General features: G+C 42.9%; 1 long non-coding RNA gene across 1 annotated transcript; it reads left to right on the top strand.

The window, feature by feature from the left end:
- The first annotated feature begins 2422 nt into the window (after nt 1–2422).
- On the top strand, nt 2423–8222 carry LOC123944528. Its single transcript, XR_006818800.1, has 3 exons — nt 2423–2620; nt 2795–2929; nt 6850–8222. It is a non-coding gene; the product is annotated as an uncharacterized LOC123944528 (long non-coding RNA).
- The last annotated feature ends 13134 nt before the right edge of the window (nt 8223–21356 follow it).

The raw sequence follows: 21356 nt of genomic DNA, 5'->3' as shown, positions 1-21356 counted from the left end.
GGAACGATGGCTGGTTTCCAGCTCTAAAGGAAATATGACTTCATCTACCAGTGAGGAAGGAAGGATTGGAGACACAATAGGGGGTGAGGTCCTAGTGGGTGCCTAAGAAGGGGTCCTTGCAAACAGCACACTCCGGGGCTCAGGCCCCCAGGGAGTCCCAGAGCAGAAAGGACAATTACCCACCTCCCAAGTACAAGGAGACTTGAAGATTCACACCAGAGCAACACTGAGGAGTTGATCAGTAAAGGAGAGCACAGCCTCACCTGAGTCCTGAGCTTACCTACAGAGCTTAAATTGGCAAGTTCAAGAGGGCCAGAAGTTGGACCTGTGATGTGAGTCTCTTGCTATCCAAGTTAGCAAGAAATAAAGTCTAGGTATTTTGTATCTCTGAAGAGGTCCTCCCTAAATTTTAAACTTGCTCCAGATGTCTGATATGAGGTTCCACCTGAAGTGGAAAAAAAAAGGCAGAGAGGCAAATAGAGGGCTGAAGTAAAGAAACAAGTCCCAGAAAATGGCAGACAATTGTCCCCTGTACCTAGTAGCAATTTCCCTGGGTGTCTCGTACCCGACTGGTCTAATGAACTAGATTTATTTGCTTATGAACCTAAGCTGTTGGGAGGAAGATGAAACATTCCCAAGAACTCCAGCACATCTCTGGTGAGCCAGGCCAGGAGAAACATCCAAATGCTGAATTCACATGCCACACACAGACTGTGGTGTTTTGGAGCAAATCTGGTCAGTCAGGACCAGAACAACGTGAGTCTACTCTCAAGGATCGAGCTCAGATAGTTCCTGTTTAAGATGAAGAACTGGGGAAGGCACAAGCAGAAAAGCTGCCTTAAAGAAAGCAGGCGGAAGGAAGAGGACAGAGTGCTTTTGCTTGCGTGCTTGCCTTTGACTTTGAGCCACTGGAAACTCACCTACAGAGGCTTGCATCCATCTGCTCGGCAACCCCTCCCACCCACTGCTACCAGGATCCCATATCCCGTCCTCCTCTGCTCCACGAGATGAATGGGGAGTCTGAGAACCTGGTCCCAGCCATGCTGGACTCTGGCAGGCACGGATCCAGTTGCAACATCTGGTGGCTTGGGAAGGGCATTGGCCTGGAGCTTGGAAAACTGTTGTGACATCCTTGTCCTCACGAGAGGCAGCCTTCTTCCACAGCCTCCTCTTGGAGCTTCTGCACTACCCAAACAGACAGCTGTCGAAGTGGGTGGGATCAGGAGTCAAGCAATGGCAAGACCCCGGGGGCCCTGGGCCTTTAAAAGGAGTGGACTAAGTGTCCTAGAAGATCCCAGGCCTGTTATGGCTCTAATTCTTTGTCTCCTTGGTAATTCCTCAAGCTTTGGTCTACGATTTGTCTGAGGACTTTGTAACTCCATGCATTGGGTCCACTTGTGTTGGGTCTCAGACTTGGCTGATAGCAATTCAGATCCCAGGCCTTACCTCAAACCTGATGACCGATGTCCAGAGGTGGGACATGGACAACCTTTCCCCCCCTCTTTCCTTCTTTCCCTTCCTTTCCTTTTTCTTTCCTTCCTTCCATCCCTCCTTCTCTTCTTTGTTTTCCCTCCCTCTCCCTCGTCCTTCCCTTAAAAAATAAGCTGCTCAGCTGTTTTCTGCAGACCACTTAGGAAGAGCGGGGCAACAGTGGTGTCTGTGAACTCTCTCTAAGGTTTTCTGGGCTCCTCCGGCCATGCCCCTGACTTTTCTTTGGCCTCATGGACCATGCTTTGATGTCTTGCCCAGGCATTCCCAGCAACTACCCCTTCCCCGATCTTGGCCTTGGTTCTGTGTGTCTCAGCCAAGGCTTTGCAACAGTACCAAAATGGAGAGAGAGAGAGGAGGACCGAAGATATCCATCCCCTGGGAGAAAGCCTAGCCTGGGGTCGTGGTGCCTGGCACAGCAGAGAGCAGGGGCCCGAGGGGTGACGAAGGAGGGAATCATATGACTGACATTTCAAGAGATGAGAGCAGCTGAGGGAGGGAGGCAGGCATGGGCATGGCTCTCTGCAGGCATGTCAGGGAGCCGGTGTACCCTCTGGAGGAAGGAAGGGCAGTTTGTCACAGTACCCGTGGGTGGTGGAAGGAGGAGCCAGATAACAGGGCTCTGGGAAAGGGAGGGAGCCCCCCTTAAAGGGAGAGGAAGTGGTTTCTTAGTGTGGCCACTACAGGCAAGTTAGCCCCATTTTCCAATCTCAGTGTCCTCATCCATAAAAGAAGATAAGAATAGTTATAAATTCAACTCTTTGCCTTCAGAGGAGCCAAATGTATACACAGGGTTTGGCACAAAGTCAAACTCAAAAATCATTTTCTCCTTCCTCCTTCTCCTCCTCTTTTTGCTTCCTCTCTTTCTCTTCGAAATCTTGTTACAGACTCTGGACTTCACAATAAAGTTGAGCAATTGTTGTTATTATTTTAAAGACTTTGACCTTGAGTTAAAAATTATAACTTTCTCTGGGCTCACAGGTCACCCCCCTCAAATTTTGCAGGTACGAATGCTTTCCTTTACTGGGCAGCTTCATTCTTTGGAATCGCCACATCGAGGCAGGTGACAAAGATCTGAAATCATACAGTGTCTGGCCAAGCAAAGTTGCTGTACTGGGCTGCGTGCTCTGCGGTAAGAGGTCTGCAGATGTAAGTTTCTCATAAGGAAGAGTTTCCTTCGCTGCCTTGGGTACTCATGGCTTCCTGGTTCAATCAGGATCCGTTTGTTTTATTTGATTCCTCGGGCCTCTTGCTTATCTATGTTGTGACTTATTTCAACATATGTGTGCTCTCCACCATTTATCAGGATCTCTACTAGAAGTGAAAAGAATGGGGAAGAAAGTGTGCCGCCTCACCCAGCCGAAGTTATTACTGTTATTGACAATTACAGAGAGGAAGGCGGAAATAACACCGATTTGCTTTGGGTGGTCTTCACACGCAGGTCAGGAACCAAGAACCGGGGACTTGAGGGTGGAGAGGTGCCTCCCCAAAGGCAGCATGGGTTTGCTTTAGTGGAAACCCCTTCCGGAGGGAGTTGATGGCTTCTACTTCTTTTTCATCCACAGCGCCAGACCCATAGATCCGTTAACTTTACTGGCTTCGTTTTTATGCATCACAATGGATATCGAGCCTTTAAAACATGGTATTACCAGGCCTTTCATGGAAGGGTGGAAATTGCCACCGCTGAAAAATCTTGACATCACTCAAATTTCTGGGACCCTGTTTTGGTTCCCAGGGCATGTGAGTTCTTAACGTACCTTTAAACCTTAACACATTGCTTATTGCTTCCAGATACGGGGGCCATCCTGTATTGGAAAGGCTGTGTTCCCCTACACAATTGCAAACAGTGGTACAGGAATGCTGTATTGGTGGCCTATTGTTCTAGCCTGGCAGACCCTGGAAGACATTTGTAACATGTTTTTTAAGTTTTAGATTTTAAAGCGAATATTTACAGGGTCAGCTGTTTAATGTTTTTTTCACTAATTAGACTAAGCCCTTACAGTTCGCCCCTCCTTTGTGGTGAATATTTATTGTGATCTATATAACGCACGAAGATACATAAAGTCTTTACTATAGTAAAACATGTAATAAGTAATTAAGTAACTTCATTACTGAGTTCTTGGCTAAAGTCTTTTTAGCCACATTTTCCTCCCTTTCCTTCTTCCCTTTGTTCTGAAGGCTCTCCAGGCCTGTGCCTTCAGGGACCCATAATTACTGGGCCTTTGTTCCCCGTGAGCCCTCTCTTTTCCGGGTCCACCTCCCCAAGTGATCATCGGAACAAGCAAAGGGTCCAGGGGTTTTATCCTCCCATCCCTTGAGGGGGCCTTGTGGCTCTGTTGAATGTCAGGCCTGGGATTTCCAGAGGTCTTCGCTGAGCAACACTGGGTGGCCTGGGCTGCCTTCTTTGCTCTCAGTGCTATAGGGCTGTGAGCAAAGAGCATTAGTGGAGGAGGGGGAAAGAAAAAACAACAACAAAAAAAACTGCCCACCAGCTGGGATCCGGAGCAAAGTTCCACCCTGGGTTGTAGGATTCCTGGAAAGATGATGTCCAGAACCAGGGCCATGCTCTTTGTAGAACTAACTAGGTACTGGTGTGTCACCAACATCTGGTTTTCCCTGGAGATGTTTACATGCAACTGTTCTATGGAATCAGTCCACCACGCAAACTCATCCTTCTGAGAAAATGTGTGCAGATGATTTAACTTAATGACTTAGTAGAATTGAATGGCTTCCAGTTGCATAGTAATGTGTTTTGAGAAGTTTTGAAAGAGAGAGAGCGAGGAAAAGCTGGTTTCCCATCTCGTTCAAATAATTTTCCATTCCTCAGGGGGAGAAAGGAAAGTCTGAGAATCCAGCAGAATTAATGCAGGTTACCCATTACTTCATTTTATAATGTTTGGCAAGGAAAACATGTAAGTCAGTTAAATCTGTTTATTTAGTTCTTCCAGGCATTCCGTGTGGATGGGGCCTGGGGTGGAGGGGACAGGGAAATGCATTTCTGCTGAGATGCCTCACTCCTGCTCTCGGGAGAAATAGGTCTGTTTTATAAGTAGGGCCTGCCACACCTGGTTTGTAACGGGTTCATTAGGGACCCAGGGGTTTCCTTGAGCATTTGCATGCGGCGGGCCCTCCTGCAGATGAAGAACTTGAGGCCATCTCTGACCTCTCAGGCTGTTAGGGAAAAGCTCTGTTCAGGGTCACCTGGGTTCAATTCCTATTCTGTAACTTGCAGCAGTGTGACTTTGGGCAAGTCATGAAATCTCTCTGCACATCCTAAGAAGAATTCCCTACTTAGAGGATTGTTGCAAGGATCGCATGAAACAGCAAATGTGGAAGTACCTTTTAATCTATAACCCAATATAACCATGCGTTTTTTAAAAAGATTTTATTTATTTATTTGACAGATCACAAGTAGGCAGAGAGGCAGGCAGAGATAGAGGGGGAAGCAGGCTCCCCGCTGAGCAGAGAGCCCGATGCGGGGCTCCATCCCAGGACCCTGAGATCATGACCTGAGTGGAAGGCAGAGGCTTAACCCACTGAGCCACCCAGACACCCCATAAGCACGCATTCTGACCTATCATTCTTAACACTGATCGTAGGAAAGCATGTTTCCAGTTAGAACCTGATAGCAGAGGGGGGAGAGAACACGTAGATTCTCACGATTCTTGGAGGGTAAACGCTGACTTCCCAGACCGTTTCCAAAAGTGCATGAGCCGTGCTTGAGAAAAGGTGACCTTATAGGAAGGAGTCGGTGCAGGAGTCGGTAGGGGGATGGGCTACGCTTGTGTCTCGACCGCATCAGGCGAGCGAGTGGAGATTGCGCGAGACAGATGAGGATGACGATGCTGATGACGTCAACCGATCACGTGCTCTGGTCAGACGCTGCTGGGCGCTCCCCGGGATCATCTCGTTTCTTCTCTACAACCATCGACTCTAGTTTGAGTGCTATTCTGTGTTACAGAGAATTCCTGAGAGCTTAAGAAACTTGTCCACATTTATACAGCTAGAGAGCAGCAGAACAGGGATTCAAACCCAAGGAGACACCCTTAAGTGCTGTTAAAGGAGAAGAAATAGAATAAGGCTTTTTCTTCCCCCCCTTCCCTGAAGGGTCCCATGTAGAACCTTTCTTTTCCTCTATAAATCTTATCAGTAGCAATCCCTTAGGATCACCTAGGAAAAGAAAAGTAGAAAGGAAGGAGGAGATTATGCCACACGTAATTACTGTTGCTTATGATGAGCTAGAAGCAGGGTCACCTCTGAGAATGGCTGCTTCTCAAGAGGACCCCTGGACTCTCCCTTTGGAGATTTCAGGTCCGATGCTAAGGGGCAAGACTCTGCCCTCTATGAGGACAGACACTGTTTTGTATTTCTTTTAAAACTTTCTATTTATTTTTAAAGTTTATTTATTTATTTATTTATTTTAAATTTTTAGAGAGAGAAAGAGTGTCTGAGGGCACAAGCTAGAGGAAGGGGAGGGGCAGAGAGAGAACCCCAAGCAGGATCCACACCCAGTGCAGAGCCCAACTTGGGACTCAATTTCTCCAACATGAGATCACAACCTGAGCTGAAATCAAGAATCAGTGTTTAACCCGCTGAGCCACCCACGCGTCTCGCTGGTTTTGGTTTCTTTCTTTTATTTTAAAGATTTTATTTATTTGACAGACGGAGATCACAAGTAGGCAAAGAGGCAGGCAGAGAGGGGTGGGGAGGGGGAAGCAGACTCCCCGCTGAGCAGACAGGCCAGCTGATGCGGGGCTCAATTCCAGGACCCTGGCATCGTGACCTGAGCCAAAGGCAGAAGCTTTAACCCACTGAGCCACCCAGGCGCCCCCTGGTTTTGGTTTCTAAGGACTCCCTTCAGCATCCAGCTCAGTGCCTTCTACAGCATTAAAAAATTTTTTTTTTTTTGGTGACAAGTAGGATCCATAGAAATGAAAACAAACCCCCATATCTTCCCTTGGGACCCGGTCCTATTGTCACGTCTACAAAAACCAACCCGGAAGTTGGTGGCTCAGAGCATCTTTGTAACTAAAGTCTAAAAGCAATCTGCATTGATTCTGCAGGGCATGTGAGGCCCTACCTGGTCCCCCACTCTGTCAGTGCGGAAGCTTTCTTTCCATCTACCTGCCGATTTGAAATACCTGCTGAAAGAAGGGACAGATGCAACCAGAAAGGACTGGAATTCTTTGCCTGTTCAGTTGGTTCTTCTTTTGTCCTTCTCTAGTTGTGCTTACAAACAAAATGGGCAAATATGAAAACCCCAACAAAACGGCTAGAGGTTGCTTACCTAAGAGAGAGACTGAGGTATACATGCCTTCTCGTTTCACTGTGCTGTGCCTCTCTCTTTATTTTCTTTTCCAGCCTCTGCCCAACCCCACGTACATTTGGATCATGGTGAAGGCATCCCCAAGGAGTTGTAGCGCAAAGGGAAAGACATAACGATGCAAGGAGGGGCTGTTCTAGCTGGCATGGAGGTAAAAATCACACATTACCCCTGAGAAGATGAACCCAGGATGGTGTGACAGGTGCCGACTTTCTCACAGCATGGGACAAAGACCTGGGTGAGACTTTGGTGAAGTCCTGTGGCCAAGGAGATGATGCATGAAGCACTTCAGAACGCACGTCAGCCACCAAACAAAATCCATAAGCCTGCTGTTCTGTGAAAGGACTCTAATCCACGTACTTCCTGCTGGACGTCAGTGAAATCTGTACTTAGGGGAGGCTGTCTCAGTTTCCAGCCTTTACTCCTGTTGTTGGAGCAAATGCATATGTCTGGTGGATAGTATCCTTTCTAGGTAGTTTTGTAGTTGCTTGCAGAGTGGTATGGGGGAAGGTTCTTTCTCCTAAAGCTCAGGCGGCCCTGCCTTCTTGGCTTCGCTACTTACCTGCTCTTTGACCTTGACACTTAACCTTTCTGAGCCTCACTTTTCTGCTTTGTCTGCTTCACAGAATGGCATAAATTCAGTGGTGTCTGTGAAAAGACGCTGAAACCTATAAAAGCACTATGCAAATTTCAGGCACTTTAACTCTGTAACTTCAGAAAAGGCGGGTCATTGTTAGTAAGTGGAAGATGGAATAGAGAAAAAAATATTTTTAATTTTGTTTAAATAGTGTTTTTGGTAAAGCCATATAAATTGTAGCTCTTCACTGTTGTATGAACCATTTTTGAATATATAGGATTTATTAGTGTGACAAAATAGAAATAGATTAAATTGATGTATCAGTTTATAACTTAAAAATTAGAAGCTGATTTGTTTTGTAACCACACTGTAGCAAGCATTATTGGCATACTTATAAATCCACAGTCAAGGCGATTAAAAAGCTGAATTATGGTTGCTTTGCACTGCTTAGGTAACATTTATACAATTATTTTACTTATGTGGAATCACCAGATTACAATGGCTAAATTATCATAACTAATTTTAATTAATCAGAAATATATAACATTCTACTTATTCAGGCACTCCTCATGAGCTATAAAGAACAATTTTTTTTCCTAATTGAAATACTTTGTATTTAAAGGGAAGCGGGAGGTATGGGCTTCCGGTTACGGATGATAACTCATGGGAACAGGAGATGAAGCATAGGGAATATGATCACTGGTATTGTAAGGGTGCTGTATGATGACAGCTGGTAGCTACACTTAATGTTTAGCATAGCATAATGTATAGACCTAGAAGTCATTATGTTGTACATCTGAAACTAATGTAACATCGTATGTCAACTATACTCAAATAAAAACACACACACACACACACACACACAAAAGCCACTTGAAATTTTTGCTTGAAACATGCTAATATTGTTATATACATTCTATTCCAGTAAAGTATTTTAAAAATTAGGAAAAAACCCCAAATACCTTATATTTACATAGTGCTTTGTGATTTTCAAAGCCTTTCACTGACACTACTTAATTTGAGCCTTGCATAATCCAAACTTTTTGTGTTTTTCTCCCAAAATAATACGGGAGGTGAGACATTGATGACTCCAACAGGCCCGCGAAAACCAATGCTAGGTTTCCCTGAAGAGCACTGTGAGGTCAACGTCTCTTCATTAGATGCTTTTCCAGTTTGCCACCCCTTCCTTGTGGCCCTCTCCACAGCTGTATATGTATATGAATTTCCGTGATGACTTGGTAAATGTCTTTCTCTTCCAGGAGACTTGCACTGCTGAGAGGGCAGGACCATTCTGTTGGCTCCATTCTGTGGCCCCAGCTAACCACCCATGGCCTGGCCCCTAGCAGGGGCTCAGCAGAGATTCGATGAATGAATGAATGAATGAATGAATGAGCTCAGGACGGTGCTTGTTACCAGATACAGGGACTACTTCTTTGAGGCTTCCTGGGAGGAGTGTTCCAGGGTCTTTCTCTTGCAAACCACATTGCTTCTTTGAAATAGTCTGTTTGTTCTTAGTGCCTGGACACTCTCAGCTGAGCCCCCATTCATATTCTCCTGCTCTTGCTGGCAGCTGGAAAGCATTGAAATAAATCGTGGCTGACCCTTAGCAGATGTGTAGGACTTCACGGTATATACTTTGTGCATTGGCCACCTTCCTGCTTACAATTTATGCCCTGTTCCTTATTTCCCCTTTTCTTTATTTTTCTTTACCATCCTTTTGTTTATTATAATGCATATTTTATGTGACCTTTACTCTTATCTTAAGTATATTTGGCAGCAAGTCAGCTTATAAAAAATAGTGCTCAGACAAATGGCTCTTAATGTACTGGAGTCAATAGATAAAAGGTTAGAATTTCAAGAAAGAGATTTTCATATGACAGTAATTTATTTCAATTTTTAAAAAAAAGTTCATGGTAAAGCAATGATAAAAATTGATGTTTACACTGAGATTCTTGGACTCTAGCAATATAAGATCCCTATAATTGCAGAGAAATGTGGGCTTGTACCGTCACCATAATGGGTAGAGGATGTGCAAGAAAGAAGAAAGTCATCTGAATAGTGCCTAGCCCGAGAGACTGTGTGGTGTCTCTGTTGGTCTGCTTTTATATTCCTTCAGTTTTTGGAGACATGAATGAAGTAGGTTCTTGTCTGGCCCAGCACTCAGTTTTGCTGTGTCTTTCCTCTAGGCTTCAGGGATGTCAATGAATGGAGAACTTCTTTGCCATGTGGAAAGCTCGGTCTAGCCTAGATCTTCTCCGGCATTCTTGGGACTTCAGTCCTTCTGACCCATAGCATCCCTGAATTACACCTCAAAAATAGTTCCAGCCACAACTTCCACAGCATTCAAGCAGCCAGATTTGTAGCAACAGCCTTCTCTCTGTGCTTCTGAAACTTTTGTGACCCTCCCCAACCGGCCCCCCCTCCCACCCCGCCCTTGGGGGTCAGGGAGCTTCTGTTTACCCGTGAAGCACCACTTTCAGTTATACTCCTGATTATGTGACTTTCGGTATTTGCTCTGTCCTCACTCTTGGCCAACACAAATATGTTATCACATTCGACCTTCCTTAGCATAAGAATGACTTTGGAAGGCCACAAGAGTTTCTAATAAACAAATAATGAAGGAAATGAGAGCACCTGCAGAAGGAAGGAAAAGCTCCAACTGCAGATGAGGAGATAAGACATAACAAAGCCATCCACGTTCCTGTTAAGTGATGGTCCCTTCCAAGAATGCAGAATGCTGTGACCGCTTGTGTGGAATGCCTGTCCTGGCACGCTTGCTCCGACACAAGCAATTCATGCTAGCCAGACCGGCGGTGTTGTCTGATCCACTATCAACTGCAGGAAGCCCGGTGCTTTCGCCCAGGGCCTTCCCTGACCCCCACCCAGGAGGCTGAGGAGAAAGCTGCCAGTACCATTACCCTTGAAATTAACTCTTTGAGGTCAACAACCGCAGGAGCTAGTCCCAGCCCTCTTCCTGTTCCCTTGATGCCCACTCCCCCTCCTCTTCCTGCCGCCCATCCCAACTATGGAGTGGTCCATTTATGAAGACAGTACTTAGGGTGGGGAGATGAGGGGCTCCCCTCTTCTTCTTACTGAAGAGGAGTATTTTAGCCTCTATGAGCCTTGGTTCCATCTTCTGAAAATAATCCAGTTAAAGGATCTCCAAAATGCTTATATCTTTGACTTTTTACAAATAGCACTAACTCGGGGCACCTGGGTGGCTCAGTGGGTTGGGGCCTCTGCCTTCGGCTCGGGTCATGATCTCAGGTCCTGGGATGGAGCCCAGCATCGGGCTCTCTGCTCGGCGAAAAGCCTGCTTCCTCCTCTCTCTCTGCCTGCTTGTGGTCTCTGTCTGTCAAATACATAAATAATAAAATCTTTAAAAAAAAAATTGCACTAACTCTGTTTCTCGACTTCCAAAGATGCTCACACTTCACTAGATGCTCATTTTATTATCTCTAGATTGTCTTTTCTTCCTTTGTTTCTTGTAGGAATGGCAGGCTCTGAATTCAGACCACCTGGGTTGAAATTCTTGTTTTCTTCCTTGCTTGCTATAAGATCTTAAGCAAGTTCCTTAAACTTCGTTAGCCTCCGTTCCAACAGGGGAAAGGACGGTACAACAGTAATACTTATTATGTGTGTTTCCCAGGTGTGTTGTGAGAATTAGGTGAGGGAAATCTTTGGACAGCACCTCATGTTCTTTGTATCTCTCCCCCACCCATGTTCTCTCCTTCCCTTCCTTCTTCACCTTCCTGGCCTTTTCTCCTCCTTGCCTACCACCCTCCTTTTCTCCTTTCAGTCCTCTTTCTTTCCTCTTCCTTGCAGCTTTCATTGTCCCACATGGATAGGGGATGGGCAGGAAGATACTGGGTGGGAATATTTGAGCTCCTATCCCACTTCCACTTCTGCTACCTCCTGCCTTGGCCCATGAGGCAAGCCTGGAGGCCTTGGGTCCTAGCACCAGCGGGTGCACAAGAGGACCCCAAGGGCACAGAGGAGCTGTAAGAACTGGTAAGAAGAGCTTTGTTTGCATTTCTTTGAAATGGATACAAACACACATACTTAAAAGTCATTCTGAGTTAGGCACTGACCTTACCTTAGCTCAGGAAGTTTCTTTAAATGGCCACTGCCTCATAGATGCATTAGGTTCTTTGAGAAATCTCTTTTTTGGACCTTTGACCACCATCACCATTACTGAGGGCAAAATGGGGAGGGAGTGGGGGAGATGGAAGAGTCAAAGGGGAGAGGAAGGAACAAACCAAAGTTTGTAAAGGTAGGATCCTGGTGTATTTGGGAGTTAGTTTGGTAAGGAGTTGCTACTCGAGTTTCAGGAAAGTTCTTTAAAACCTGCCTAATAGATCCTGAAGCCCTCCTGCTTAAGAAATCGGGAAGGTAGAACGGTACCTACAGACAAGAGGGGTTGCACATAACCAGGATCCCCTCTACAGTGATGATCACCAGGTTTCACCTTGAGGGCCTACCCCTACCGATCTGTAGAGTTTGCCTGCAGTGCTGTGTTGAGAAGAGCTGGGAGGCACGACTACGATGTCTTGCAAGCATCTGCAGGGCAAGACAAGACTGATGGGTACAGATGGACTCTGTGTCTGCCCGTTCTAGATTAAGATATACAATGGTGACATCACCGTCTCAAGCAGGGTGCAAAATAACCCAACACTGTCCCAGAGTATAGTGAGGTGTGCCGACCGAGGGAGAGCTGAGAATTCCTTTCTTGGAGTGAGGATGGGGGATGGGATGGGGGAAGGGAGTGGAGAAGACACAGATGCTGAAATGAATAGCGGAGGGCAAAGGCTTTGGTGCACGGTAGGGAGATATAGAATATACATGAACCTTCACTCTTTGTGAGATGAAGTCATAGGAAGCAGTGTTTTAACAAAGTCTCTCCTTGCACCTGTTAATGTTTAACCTCTGCTGAGGTGGGCGCCAGTAATTCAGCCGGACATATCTGCTGAGTGTAAATGGTTTTCTGGGTTTCCCATATGCTGTTTCTGTCTTAAGCTATTGATACTTGCAAAGAAAGGGGGAAAAAAAGTCTAATTCAAGTGTATGAAAGAAGCCTTCCTTGTCTTCAATTCCCTCAATGAAAAGTTATGCATTTTAGATAAATTTGACCATAACAAAGGCTTTAAAAGGTCTCTCTCTCACTCTCTTTCTCTTTTTGCAGATTGTTGCTCTTAGTGATGGGATAAAGCAAAATCCAGCCTTGGCTACTCATTACAAACTCAAACTGGAATTGTCCCTGTGTCTTCTAGGTGCTTAGGTTCCTTAGTATAAATTAGGATGTGTTCCCAAAGGTTTTCATCCCAACAACAACCAAAAAAAGTTGGATAATGACAGTCACTGTTTTGAACTGCTATGTTTATAATGGATTATTATAAATAATTAATTAACTGATAATTGCAGTTGTTGTAATATGATGATTTTATTTTCTAGGTGTCACAATTTGTCACTTACCAATTCCTAGCCTTCTGAAGCAGCACAGTGAGGACATGTGTAAGGAATTCTGTATTAAAGACATTTGTTTTCTTTCTGTAATGATTCCTGCTTCCTACACCAAACCCAACACTTGTTCCCGTTGATCTCAACCTTCTAGTAGCTTTTTTGTGCTTACTTTAGAGCTTCATATTGATCTTCCCTCTCTCTGCTCTTATCCAAACCATCTTTACTTCTTTATTCCACTTGCCAAACTCCAGCCGTAACAATCTTATTAGTCCTTTGCCTAAAAGTGTTCAGCAGTCTCCCAGTGCCCGCAGGACAAAGCCCACGGGAGGCGTTCTTGCTTTGCCCGCCTCTCTAGCCTCATCCCTGCAGCCTCCATTCCCCACAGAGTACGCCCCCAGGCCCACCAAGTCAGACCTCAGAGTTCTCTGTGCTTCCCATGGTGATTCTTACTCTGTGAAGCCCAAGCCCTCTCTCTGGTCACCAAGCCATCCTTTCTGCTTTCACCTTGTTTTTGCTTCTGCCCTTGCCCAGTAGGACCTCCAGGCTGTGTGTTCCAGTACAACCAGACAGCTTGTTAAGTAATTAAATATTTCCACAAGACCTGGGAACCCCCAGAACCACCTGGTGATCTAGCAATTAAAGGGTTACTGCCTGCAATAGCAGAGGGCCTCCTGGACCCTGTCCAACCCTTTGGCCCTCACTATCCATTTGGATTCAGTACTTGATTTTTTCAACTCCCCCCACCCCATTATGTTATTTCTGCCCTTTTTGACATTGACTGTCGCATTTACTCATTCTTCTATGTTTCCTTCTAAATTGGAGCTTCTCGGAAGCTCAGGATATAGTCTTTCCCAAGTCAGTAACCACAGCATCCAGAGTGGAAACCCAAACAAAGTAGGTGCTTCAGAAATGCCGAATGAGAAGGAGGCTGTGTCCTGGGGCAGGATGGGGAGCCTGCCGCAGTGATGGGAACTGACTGGCTCTGGACCACCTTCTCTCATGGTGGTGGTTCTTATCTGGGCTGATTTGCTGCCCAGATGTGACGTTTGACGCTGTTGGGAGATATCCTCTGGAGTTTTAGTTGTCCCGATTGTGGGAGCGGGGGTTGGGGTTGGGGTTCTAATGATATCTAGTTGGTGGAGGTTGGCGTTCCGCTGACCATCTCTCATGCACTGGGCAGCCTCCACCCCAAAACCTTGTCTGGTCCAAAATGTCAATCCTCAGTGCAGAGATTGTCCTCCTGCCTTGTAGCGTTGGCCAAAATTTCCTTTCCTCGGTATTGCAATCTCATCCTCCCCTTGGTTAAGGACTTTTTCTCCCTATGTTCCCCCATCTCATGGTTCTAGCAAGTCTGTACCTAGGAACAGAAGTAAATTGCAATTTCTTTCTGGTTGTTTTTTTTTTTTCCTCTCGACTTCTGCTGCCTGAGGAGGTCCCTCTAGACCTTCTTCCTGCCCTTGTCCGTACAAGGTTGAGGCCCCTCTCTGAGTTATGTGCCTCAAGGTGAAGGTTTTTTGAGCAATGCGTAAGATTTGCACAATCTGACAGACTCGAGACCGTGTTTGGGGTCTAAGAGAGAATGAGCAAAAGACAGAGAAGACACGGGAGTCTCCATATTTGACTGTGTCTAAAGGATATCAAAACAGCCGGTGGAACATGGAAAAAAAAGCGCTGCCAGTTGGTTTTGTTTATGTGGAACAAGCCAATTGTTTCCTCCCACGTGAGTGGCTGGTTTTGTTTTATCTTTCTGTAGCCACTATCCCCTTTTCCCCCCACAGAACAACTAGAACTCATTCTTTTTTGTGATGTTTTGGCTCCCCCCCCCCTTTTTGATTTCTTCCAATGAACTCTTATTTTGCTGCATAATATCAAAATATTTTCTTCAAAGACAATTTCCTTTAAAAATAAACTGTTATCAGGAGAGAGGCTATGTTCACAGCTGGTAAAGGCATGATTAAATAATCACCATATGGGGAATTGAAAAGCAATTTCATAATATAGTTTCAGAATCCAAAGAGAAAATCGAAGGAAACATTCCAGTTAGTTAAGAAAACTTTTAATCAAATGAAGTGTTTGAACTCTGTTTGGGTTTTGGTTTTTTTTTTTTTTTTTTTTGGCAACTTTCTGTATGTGCATGTTTTACTTGGTGAGACTCTGGAAGAGGTTATCTTAATACAGTTATGGGCTTCCTGAGAGTTTAGTTAACCTTCTAATTACATATAAAATAGCCTTGCAAATAGTTATACTAAATGTTTTGGACATAAATTTGAACATGGACCCTTATCTTTACTGCCAGTCTCCACCATAGCTGTTTTTTTTTAAAGTATTTATTTTATTTTTAAAAATATTGTGAGTCTAAGGAAATAAGAGTATTTTAAGAGAACTGCCGGGGTTTTTATGCTCACAGAGTGACATAAACTCTTTTACCCATGAGTAGTGAAGATACGGAGAAAGAGAATGACTTTTTTTTTTTTTTTTAAGATTTATTTATTTATTTAACAGAGAAATCACAAGTAGACAGAGGCAGGCAGAGAGAGAGAGGGAGAAGCAGGCTCCTGCTGAGCAGAGAACCCAATATGGGGCTCCATCCCAGGACCCCGAGATCATGACCCGAGTCAAAGACAGAGTCTTTAACCCACTGAGCCACCCAGGCGCCCTGAGTACAACTTGGCTGGGGCTCTGCCAAGGACAAGTGTGTAACTCTCAGAAATCCCCTGACTTCTCTGGGGCTTACTTAACCTCATCTGTAGCCCGGGTACAATGCTACCAGCCTTCAAGTTTGTGCTGTGGACTTGAATTTACCGGAGCGAAGCCTTCATGCTCAGGAAACAATAGCTGCCATTATTACCCCAGTTGGTGACTCAGAGGCAAACTTTTTATAGAAAAGTTTTAACTTTGAAACTGGTAAAATGTTGGAGCTACTGAAGAAGACGAATTTGTAAAATGCATATCAGAATTTCTAAGGTCACAACTCTATGGATTCTAAGCTGAAATACAATTTAATGTCTATGGTTTTGGGACCAGTATGTATTGATTAGGTGACAACTCCTTGATTTTTTTTTTTAACATGAGTGGAAATCCTGTACTAATACCAGATATCAAAACACTTTACATACCTGTAATTGTGAAACATTGAACATTTTACTAGAAAATTGCTTTTGAATGTTTATAAATATTACTGTAGTATCAGCCCAAGATTTTTAAATAAGTAATTTAATTATGAAATTTAACATTATTTGAATACATTCAAAATAATCTAAATGCATTTTTTTGAACATTTTGGACTTTGCAAATTGATTTAATCATGTATGATAACTGATGTAGTCTATTTCATAAAGCTCCATTAAATCTTGAGAGATGAAATAACTTAGAAAAATATTCCCAAATTTTGTGAAATGACTTTATTTCTACTGTTTACATGCAGCTTAGAATATTTTAATATTTGTGCATACACTAAAATAATCAAAATTCTATGTTCTAAAAACATTGAGTTTCTATAAGAGAATTGACATACGCTTTGGAATTGAGTTTGAGCAGCACATTCAGTAAGTCATTTAGTCAGTTTATATAATACAGTATTTGTAATGCCTCTCCAAAGCACATTTATCTTCATTTTATTTCCCATGGAAATTTGAATTTTATTTCAATACTTATATGTCATTTTTCATATTTGTCTTGAAAAATACCATTCAACATTTTGCAAAGTCTCCCATTGGTATTAATCCAATAGGTTAATTCCAGCAAATGGTATTTTAATTAACTTTTTGCTTTTTACTTTTCATAGGACTGCTGTATCATACCTGTATATAAAGATCAGGTTGGAGGGACTTCAGTGAAAAGATAACCTTGCCTATCCACACACAACCTTCAATGCTCGTAGAATTTTTAAAGAGTAGATGAGTTCAATTATCCAGCAAAGGACATTCTCTGATTCTAAAGAATAGTAAGAAAACTAGTGGCATGCAGATAAAGACAATCAACCTAGTCTTAAAGCTTATTGCTTTGTATTTTTGTCTTATGAACTTTGAATTGAACTTCTGCACAGGATCTGATCTGGATGAAATGTCATATCTGAGACTGATCCTTATCTCCTAAACGTTTCCTTTGTTTCTTTGATTCTTTGGGCTTTACCCTCTTATTTTATTGTGAGTGGCCCAGAGCTTTGATCTTGCAGTAAGCTCTGGCTTGCAACACAAACCTTTGCTTTGGTATGACACACAGAAGGACATGGGTATACTCAGAAAATCTAAATAGACAAGAGGTTACTTCTTCTGAAGGCAAATGGGGTAACCTCAGAATTTATTGTCTCCCATTACATTATGGGAAACTAAAAATTCACACGGGTATTTTAACGTTAAGAAAGCACACCTGTGAGAACAAGTTTGATGTACAGTATGTATCTGTTTCTCATTTCATTTACAATAGTTTCTTGGGTTCGAAGAATTAAAATTTTCCCCTTTGTATTGCTGCAGACATAAACATTTAGAACCACCCTTCAGATTCCAAATTCCTTTCTGGTTCAAAAATTAAATTAAAATAGTTTTTTTTTATATTTTTATTTATTTGACAGAAATCACACTAGGCAGAGAGGCAGGCAGAGAGAGAGGAGGAAGCGGGCTCCCTGCAGAGCAGAGAGCCCGATGTGGGGCTCGATTCCAGCACCCTGGGATCATGACCTGAGCCGAAGGCAGAGGCTTTAACCCACTGAGCCACATAGGCGCCCCGTAAATTAAAATAGTTTTGAAGCTCTACAGTGAGTACAAACATGATTAATGTACCCAACACAAAATATGGCATACATTGGCGTTTTCTAGCCTACATAATAATTAGAAATGCCAAATGTATAATAAAAATAGAAGTTATAAGTATTTTGTTTGCAGATAACAATTCTTATTTCCTATTTTAGGTTGTTCTTACTTTAAGGGAAAAAAGGGAGCATATAATTTTCTGAACCATATACTTCATTGTATTCACAGTTTCAGGAAATGTACTCAATAATCATGTATCAGAGTAATATATTTAGACTAACAGACACCCTACCCTATACATTGTAGATATGAATGCACAGTGTACCTCAAAATTTAAAGTTGTCATACACAGACTGTTTGGACCTCAGATACCTCTAAAGATACTTGAAGAGAACGTCGAAGGCTTTCTTCCTCCGAGAAGATCTACTAATACGTTAGTGATAAACACAGTAAGTGTGGTTTTAAAGGAAATTCTCTCAGCTATTGTATCTTCATGTAAGCAGAAAAAGTTAGGAAGCAACCCAGATTCAGCCATATGACCATATTAATGGCAAATCTATCATTTTGAGATGGAGGCTGACATGTTACGTCCCTCAAAATAAAAGCAGCCAAGAAATTGATTTCACGTGCTTAGTAAATGAATGATTAGAGTGGGAAAATTTTATTTGCTGTCATCAGACATTTCTCCTAACACTTCTTTTTAAACTCGAGAATTTTAGGTGAAGGAGCTAGTTCAGTCACATCATGGCCGGCAACACCCAACTATGGGTTGTGGTAAGGAACAGCCTTATTATGACTGTTCTGTCAGTCTTCCGTTTCAAGGGTCAGAGCCTTTTGTTATGCTGCTCTTTATTGATATAGTTACACACATACTTCTATTTTTTAAAATTGGGATTCACCCACTTAGCTACTAAGCAAGCACTGAACTTTGTCCAGCGGGTTCATAACTTGAAGTCAAGCTGTAGGTGATGTTTGTAATTCTAAAAATGCCAACATTTGTCATTGTGAATTATGTTTCCTTTAGGAAATTCCTTTACTAAAGAGAGGCAGTCATTTTTGACACTAATCAGATGCCTCTGTGTTGACCCTCCCGCTGAATGAGACCAGGCTCTCTAGGTTATTAGTATTTAAAAAGAAGTAACCATTCAGTGTAGCGTTTCAGTAAATAATGACCCCCAAGACTCATTAGACATATTCCGCCAATTTTCCCACCCGCAGCAATGATTAACTCTGAAAAACGTGAAGGCGTTTTTCTGTGTCAGCTGAGCAGGGTCCTTAGTTCTTCATTCGCATTTTTCACTTAATCCGATGTCTTTGAATTCCTTTCCTTGTAAGTTCCTATATATAAAGATTAGAAACTGCTTTTGGCTATGCAGAATTACATGCTTTTAGATGAAATCCAATCCTTTGTAAAAGGTTTTGTTCAGAGCAACACTATTTATTCCTTGTTGAATTTGGATGACACAGAGAAGAACATTAGTTAACTGGGAACCGAAATTGTGTTACCCAGTTTAAAAGAGCTGTAGCAATAATTTTGGGAAGGACTAGAAATATTAAACATCGGTGAGTTTATTTAAGCCTTTTAAGGAAAAAAGGAAATACCGGAAGATAATTAAAAGTGCAGGGTTAACTTTTCCTCTGGAATGCCTTTGACTTGCCTGCCTTTTTTATATGTTATATCATAAGGAAGGTTGGGGATTGAAAAAAGAATTTTTGGTATTTAAAGAAGTGATGGGATTTAGTGGCTCTTAGTACTCATCTTTGAGTAAAATAGGTTAAAAAGAAATCTTTAGGAGTGAAAAAGAAAAAAAAATATTTGGATATCATGAGCTATTGGAAATGGTTTTCTTTTGACTATTTTCCAAATATAATAGGTTAAAAACTTGGAAAAACACTGAAAAGTGATTACAGTCTCCCAAATGATTACTCTCTCTGACCACTTATAGACCGGAGGGGAGGCTCCGATCTGAACTTAAGATAATATCCTTAATATTTGGGTGTAGAATTCCAAAGAAACAGAAACATGGAGGTGAGGAGTGGGGTCGAGGATTGGGAATAGAAGAGGTGTCTGCATCTCATTCATGGGGGAAAATACTAAACAAATATATAATTTGTTCACATGGCAGGATTAAAGTTTTGTTACCTGTTAAGTACAGGTAAAAATTCTTAGACAATCTCTCAAAATTGGTTGAATGATCCCTTGAACTTAAAGGTAACAAATTCTTGGGATCTCTGAGTTATACATTTTTACTTTATACCGTCTCAGCAAACAGAAAAGGCAAAAACCCTCCTCCCCAAGGGCCCCGTTTGTTGTTCTGTGTGTCCTTCTCTGCCATTTGCATCTTATTTTCTTCCCAGATGCATTTAGCAGATTTTTGTTTTGGTTCGTGTAAATGAGCTTCATCTCAATTAGCCATGTCCCTCCCATTTCTGAATCCACTCTTAATGGATAACCCTTACTTCCTTGTTTCCCAATCTGCCCTCTTGAAACATTTGCTGCTCCACTGTGTTTAACATTAGCATTGGATGGTTCTCAAGATTCATTCAAAGATGGGAAATGAGGTTTAGTGATTGTTGTTGCTGTTTTTTTTCTTTTTAATTGACTTGGCTGGAAGGCACTCATATACAAAGGATGCCGGGAAAAGAAAATGAGCAGACATTCTAAGGAAGTGAGGTAATTGCACTGGGCACAGGGCAGTTCCGGAAGGTCCCACTCAGAGTGGGCTTCAGTGTTACCACTCTTCCAGTTCCTGCCTGGGTGCCGTGTGATGGAAAGGGCCTTGTAAATATTTAACATCCCTCTCAACGAATAGCTCTCACCCCCAGTGAGTATTATTGACTGATCAACTATTTGCTCCTGGAAGATTCCTTCATGTATTTTTTTCTGTTTTGGAAACTAACCAGAAAAAAAAAAAAAGAAAAAAAAAAAAAGACCAGAACACCATGACTTCATTGGATTGAGACCCAGACTTCTCTGACAAACCTCGTTGAAGAGGAAACCGGAAATGCTTGACTGAAGAATGTCGATGGCTGTTTCATGTGTACCCAACTCATAATATTTATCTGGGGAAAAGCCCCAAAGTCAGGAAAATTGATATCACTAGAAAGAACACAGAACAGTAAGGTCTGAGAAGGCCGGGTCCGGCACTGTCATGACCACCACCACATCTGCAGGTGGTGGGTTCCATGTGCAAGATGGCAGAATGAATGAGTTACCCTGCAGGTTGCAGTTGCCAAAACTTGGTCTGTTCCTTTTTGATGTCACGTGTATTAGGCCTAAAATTTGCTTTGAAATCACAGGAAGAAAGACTCTATATAAACCAAATGGCCATTGTTTTTGTTAATATGATGTCACACCCAGTCCCCAACTCCTCGCAGACAACAATTGAACCAAAGCAATATCTGTCACATGATGCCTGAGGTCAAGTGAGTTCATCTCTCTGCATCTAGCCTGGCATTATGTAAACCACTGAAATAAAGGCAATGAAGTCTAATATTTCTCCGTAGGTACAAACTTAATAGAAACATAATTTGAGGTGAGAGAGCAGAGAGAGGACTTTGTTTGACTTCCTCCAAAGGAGTAGGTTATGCTCAGACACAGAGCCAGTCTCCTGCAAATTCCTCTTTTTTTTTTTCTTGGATGAAGTTAATGGGAGAAGGATTTTGGCCTTCTAGGTTGTTGTGGGCAGGGAAAGCTTGTCCTCACTGGCGCAGGGTGATTTCTGTCTCGTGGTAAGTCTAAAGCTCAGACACAGCAACA

The sequence above is a fragment of the Meles meles genome, chromosome 6 (assembly GCF_922984935.1).
Source record: "Meles meles chromosome 6, mMelMel3.1 paternal haplotype, whole genome shotgun sequence".
NCBI lineage: Eukaryota > Metazoa > Chordata > Mammalia > Carnivora > Mustelidae > Meles > Meles meles.
The sequence above is the reverse complement of the archived record's forward strand: the minus strand, read 5'-3'. Positions and strand labels throughout refer to the sequence as shown.